Consider the following 6,272-nt stretch of genomic DNA (forward strand, 5'->3'; position numbering starts at 1 on the left):
TTCGAGTGGTCAACGGAATTTAATTTTGGCATTTCAAGAACGTTCGACGTCGTTTCTTCAAGAATAAGTGGTATCCCATTAAGAAAATGAATTCCAAATTCAGTTTTGATGGTATCTTTAGATCCGTATTGAAATTTTGGAACCATAGCAAAAAGAATCATCGAATTCGGACATCGTATGAGAGAGTTATGCCCATTTTCGTGTCGGGAAGGATTTTTCATACCCGTCAGCGCCCAGGGTAGCGTGGGGCGCTAGCCCTGGCGCTGGAAATTATTGGTGTTCTGGAAACTGCCCCACGCTAACTGTGGCGCTCGAAAACGCCAGAAACCCCATAAAATGGGGAGTTTAGCCATTTTACTCATTTTTGAGTTTGGGGAGCTCGGTTTAGGCGATTTTTGGGCGATTTTCACGGGAAAAAATTGGGGTAAGTGTTCTTTATCATATATTGATTATATTTCATGATTCCATACTCATTTATATTATGAATCCATGAATTTATGGAAGAAAAATCAGATTTTTACAAAACCTTCCAAAAATGTAAAACGAAGATTTGAAGGTCAATCTGATGTCGGAATTTGATAATTTTTGTATGGTTGGACTCATCTCGGAATGGGTGTTCGGATTTCGTAAGTTTTTTCGAGATTTGAGATGTGGGCCCCACTGTCAATTTATAAAGTGAATTTCGAATTTTTATCCCGAAAATTAGTAAATTCATATGGAATTAATTCCTACGATTTGTATTGAGTATATCGAATTGTTTGTGAATAGATTTGAAGCTTTTGGAGACAAATTTAAAAGGAAAAGTTGTGGTCGAGTAATTTATTGGAATTTGCAAAGCGAGGTAAGTGTCGTGGTTAACCTTGACTTGAGGGAATAGAACCCTTAAATTATTTGTTATGTGAAATGCATGTGAACGACGTATAGGCGAGGTGACGAGTGTCTATACGTCGTCAAATTAATTATTTGCATAATTATTTAAAAATCATAAATTATTCTAAGACACGAATTAATTGTTATAATAATTATTTCTTTCCTATTCCTTGACAAATATTAATTCTTGAATTCCTGTAATAATTGTTACATGCTATTTGATTTATGTGTATTAATTGCTACTTGACATTTAGCATATTAAATATTAAACTGTTTATTTTCTTTCCGATTTCCATAATAAATTGCTAATTGTCATTGCTTGTTTCATAATTAAATCATAATTATTGAATGCTTGTTGTTTTAAAATTTTATATTAATTATTGTATTTATTGGGATAATTTATTCTATAAGATAATTTATTCTATAATATATCTTATGAATATATTGGAGGATCGGGTTGCACGCCGCAACAGACTTATTTAAAAGTCCATATTGGGGGATCGGGTTGCACGCTGCAACAGACTTGTTTAAAAGTCCATATTGGAGGATCGGGTTGCACGCCGCAACAGACTTGTTTAAAAGTCCATATTGGAGGATCGGGTTGCACGCCGCAAGAGACTTATTTAAAAGTTAATATTGGAGGATTGGGTTGCACGCCGCAACAGACTTATTAAAAGTCAATATTGGGGGGATCGGATTGCACGCTGCAATAGACTTATTAAAAGTTAATATTGGAGGATCGGGTTGCACGCCGTAACAGACTTGTTAAAAAGTTAATATTGGAGGATCGAGTTGCACGCCGCAATAGACTTATTGAAAAGTCAATATTGGGGGATCGGATTGCACGCCGCAACAGACTTATTTAAAAGTCTACTTGATTGAAATAAATATATGACATACTTGATTAAAAGGAAAATATTGGGAGAGCGGGTTGCACGCTGTAACAGAATTGAATGTGAATATATTATAAGAGCGGGTTGCACGCTGCAACAGAATTGAATGTGATTATATTGTGAGAGCGGGTTGTACGCTGTAACAGAATTTATGGAAATGATAATTGGTTATAACTGCTGAGTTGGCTTCAACCATTATAAATGAGTTACCTGATTTATTTCTATTATTGATGTTGTTACTAATATTGCGTACAGGTTAATGTAAGTGAACCACCTTAGCCTCGTCACTACTTCGTCGAGGTTAGGCTCAGCACTTACCAGTACATGGGGTCGGTTGTACTGATACTACACTCTCCACTTCTTGTGCAGATTTTGGAGTTGGTCCCAGTGACGTACCATAGTCTTGCTCGGATTTCAGCTACTCAGAGGAGACTTGAGGTATAACTGCATGGCGTTCGCAGTTCTGAAGTCCCCGTCTATTGTACCTTAGCTGTGTGTTTATTTCCAGACAGCTTTATTTTATTTGGAGGTGGATTCTAGAGAAGAAGTGGTAATTGAGTATTGAGTGGCTTTTGGAGCGAGTTAAGTATTGTGTTTAACCTTGACTTGAGGGAATTAGGAACCCTCGGACTATTTGCTATGTGAAATTCATGTGAGCGGCGTATATGTGAGGTGACAAGTCTTATGCGTCGTCAATTTATCTGTTTTCCCTCTTTCTCCCATTTTTCTCATATTGCCTCTTTCTCTGTCATAATTGTTACATACTCTACTTGTGTTCCCATGCCTAATTGCTACGTGTTAGACATTGTTTCCTCCGGTTAATGATATTAGTTCTTCTATAATTTCATTATCTCCTGTTATTTGCTTAAGCTGGTTTACCGATACCTTTCTGTTGTAGATTCTGAACTGGTCTAGCTGTGTAGTATTACTTATATAAATTTTTATGGTGTACAAGTTTCCTATTTGTCTCGGTTAGGAGTTTAAGTATTGTGCAGGGTTTCTGTGATTTAAATTGTGAAATTTCTGTATATACTGAGTAATTAATATTGATATGGTGGGATCGGGTTGCACGCCATAACATGAGGAATAAGGGTGGCATATTGAGGTGGAATAAGGGTGAATGTATACTGTACGGTGGAAACGGGTTGTACGACGCAACAGGTGTAATAAGGGTGGATTGTTTGGTGGAATAAGGGTGAACTAAGATTGTGTTATTGTGATATGGTAGAATCAGGTTGTGCACCGCAACAATCTATGTGTTTATGTTTCCCTGGGCTGTGTTAGCATTATGATATTCTCTTTTGCACTTAAGGATCGGTAATTTCTGAACACCATTGATATATCTCCGGGAGTTGCTGTATTTCTTGCAATTTACTGCTTTCTTCTATTCTGCATTTCCTATTATGCTTTATTATATATACTGCGTACAGGTTGTAGTGTGAGTAACCCGCCTTAGCCTCATCACTACTTCATCGAGGTTAGACTCGGCACTTACCAGTACATGGGGTCGGTTGTACTGATACTGCACTTCCTGTGCAGATTTTGGTGCTGGTCCGAGCTGATCGTGAGTTTAGCTGCTGGGTTCATCCGACAGGAGACCCAAGGTAGATTTGCCAGCGTCCGCAGTCCCTGGAGTCCCCTTCTAGCCATTGCATTTTACTGTTTCTTTCCTTTCGAAAACAGTTGTATTTCTTTCAGACATTTACTTGTAGAAAAATCTTAGAAGTTCGTGAATTGTGACTCCAGATTCGGGTAGTAGTATATATATATTGAGGTTATTATATATTTTCGCACTCATTTTAAACTCGTTATAACTTATTTGATGGTATTTACTGAAATGTATAAGAAGTGGCTTAATGATTCTCTAACGTTGGCTTGCCTAGCAAGTGAAATATTTGGCGATATCACGGTCCCGACAGTGGATATTTCGGGTCGTGACCGATATCTAGCTGAAGAGGCTCTTACTTTTTGTTCCCAGTATATTGAAGGGATTGAGACAAGATTTAATAGTCCACGCCGTGTTGATGATTTTTCGGAGGATAGAGGATTCATCTACTACCTCCGTTCTAGTTTATGTGAACCTATTTTCTTTTTGGTCCGTTCTAAAAAGAATGATCCCCTTTCTAAATTTGGAAACACTTTTGCTTAAACTTATAATTTTACCCTTAATGAGAAGTTTTTATAACCACATAAATACTCTGGGCCCCTTTTTGAATTGTTTAGGACCACAAATTACAAAAGTCTTCATTTATTCTTAAACCCTGTACCTAGTCAAACAAGTTCACATAAATTGGAACGAAGGGAATAGTATTTTCCCACCAGTTGGTAAAGGACTAGGAGCTGAAACATTTGAGTTGTCACCTATGGCAAAACGTCAAGCGCATCGATATGTGTTATTAAATTGTCCACAAGTCATACCATTCGTTAAGTGAATATTTAAGGTAAATCTAAATAAAACATGCATTAAATACAGAAAAACTTATGTTGATTGTTATATTTATATCAACATCTCATGTAGTGAATTTAAAGCTTATGTGCGGAGGTGGTGGAAGGGTCGAAAGCCTACAAACACGGAGATAGAGAAGATAGTTAATAAAGACTTCATTGATTGGTTTCCTCGAAAATTTGGTTACAAATGTATTAGAATTTTGTAACTTTAAATTTGTAACTAACACATTTTACATTCTTATTTTAGATTGTTAATCCAGACATTTCAAATACTGTGTCTGATGAACTAAAGTTTTTAGCAGATGGTCCAGCACCATATGCTAGAAGGTTTACATCATTTAATATCAATAGTTTCAAATTTTGGACAACAACTCGAGAGCATGGGTTGAAAAGGCAAAACAATGGTTTTTTTTTTTTTACTTCGTCCACATCTTGTATGGCTAGTGATGCTGATGGAAACCTGAGGCAAGTAAATTTTCCATATTATGGCAAATCAGAAGACATTATTGAGCTTAACTACTATCGATTTAGGGTTACGCTATTCAAGTGTAAATGAGCTGACACAACTAGGGATATAGGGTTTAGAAAGGATGCGTGTGGATTTTCTTCTGTTAATTTTTTACAATTGATTCACATTGGTAATCGTGAAGAGCATGATCTATATATTGAAGCTTCACAAGCTCAAGTGGTATATTATGTGGATGATGAGGTGAATAAAGGATGAAGTACTGTTATTCGCTTGAAACCAAGAGACTTATATGAAATGGGAGAAGAAGAGAATAAAGTTCCTGAGAATGAGCATTTCCAGTGCAAGACTTAGATCAATTCTTTGATGATGTGAATGATCTAATTTTGATTCGCGAGGCTGAAATTGATGAAGTATTAGGTGAATGCGATATTGAAAATGAGATTGGGGAAGATGAACATATTTGAAGAGCCACTGCCAACCCATTTTATCTCTTAGAATGAAGCATATTAATATATTTTGCTTACCCAATTTGGTTTAGCTTAGATATATGACTTTCTTTTACTATCTATACTTTTATTTAGCTACTTTCTTTTATTAATAAAATTTCAGTTGGTTTCTATTTGTTTTTATTCCCATAAGTTTTATTTGGAAACATAAGTTCAGAAAATAATTCTACCATTTATGCATAACCTGTAGTACAATTGATTGTGCTTATTGGTTACCATAAAGAGGAAGTCTTGTTAATTTGCTTGTGTTAGTGTTTACCATAAAGATTGAATTTTTATTGTTTACTTGTCTCATTGTTTACCATAAAGATAGAATTTTTGTAGATTACTGGTGTTAGTTGTTTATCGTAGAGTGAGAATTGTTACTGATGGTATGTCATAAAATAGCCATTGATCATTACAAATTATAGATAAGTACGATTATACTTGTTATGGAAAACTCAATCTTAATAGGGCTTGGTTATTTTTGGCAGGCGGAAACGTTACTCGGATACTTGAGGGAACCAAGACAAGGAGTTTCTACTTCAACTCCTTAGAAAGGTAGCTTATATCCTTTAGAATTAAACAATAGCTGATTCCTTAGCTCTTTTCTTTTGCCTGCCTTGGTTTAAACCAAGTTAAGTTGCTCCTTATATAGAGAAGTAGAGTCATGTTGCATGTGTATACGTTCTCTTCTTTATTCTGTTTCTACTGTTATATATTTGGATTCTCTTAGCTTTGTCTATACTATGAAAGAACCAAAGTCTCCTATTGTTCATGAGAGGGCTAATAAGGCCAAGATGAAAACATGTAATAACAGATTTTTTGTGAGAATAGTTCAGGGTATAATGTTAAGAATGAAAAGCAAACAGAATAGCTCTTGCCGTGTTTCAATGTGTCTGGGTGTATATAAACCATGTTTAGTAGTCTTGCTTAATTACTAGACCATTTCCATAGTAAACTGATGGAAATAGGTTGATCTTAAGCAGTTGGGTACTATTTATTAATGTGTCTAAATATTAGGGCTTCTTAATTCAATAATTTTTATCTATTTTTTCTCATGTGGAGTCTATTACTATGCTCTGGTTAAGTGAAAGACATGTCGTA

The 6,272-nt window shown here is 35.6% G+C and overlaps 1 long non-coding RNA gene across 1 annotated transcript; it reads left to right on the top strand.

Moving 5' to 3' along the window:
- The first annotated feature begins 4,074 nt into the window (after nucleotides 1-4,074).
- Nucleotides 4,075-5,116, top strand: LOC108948259 (uncharacterized). Its single transcript, XR_011415028.1, has 2 exons — nucleotides 4,075-4,191; nucleotides 4,282-5,116. It is a non-coding gene; the product is annotated as an uncharacterized lncRNA (long non-coding RNA).
- The last annotated feature ends 1,156 nt before the right edge of the window (nucleotides 5,117-6,272 follow it).

The sequence above is a fragment of the Nicotiana tomentosiformis genome, chromosome 3 (assembly GCF_000390325.3).
Source record: "Nicotiana tomentosiformis chromosome 3, ASM39032v3, whole genome shotgun sequence".
Taxonomy (NCBI): Eukaryota; Viridiplantae; Streptophyta; class Magnoliopsida; order Solanales; family Solanaceae; genus Nicotiana; species Nicotiana tomentosiformis.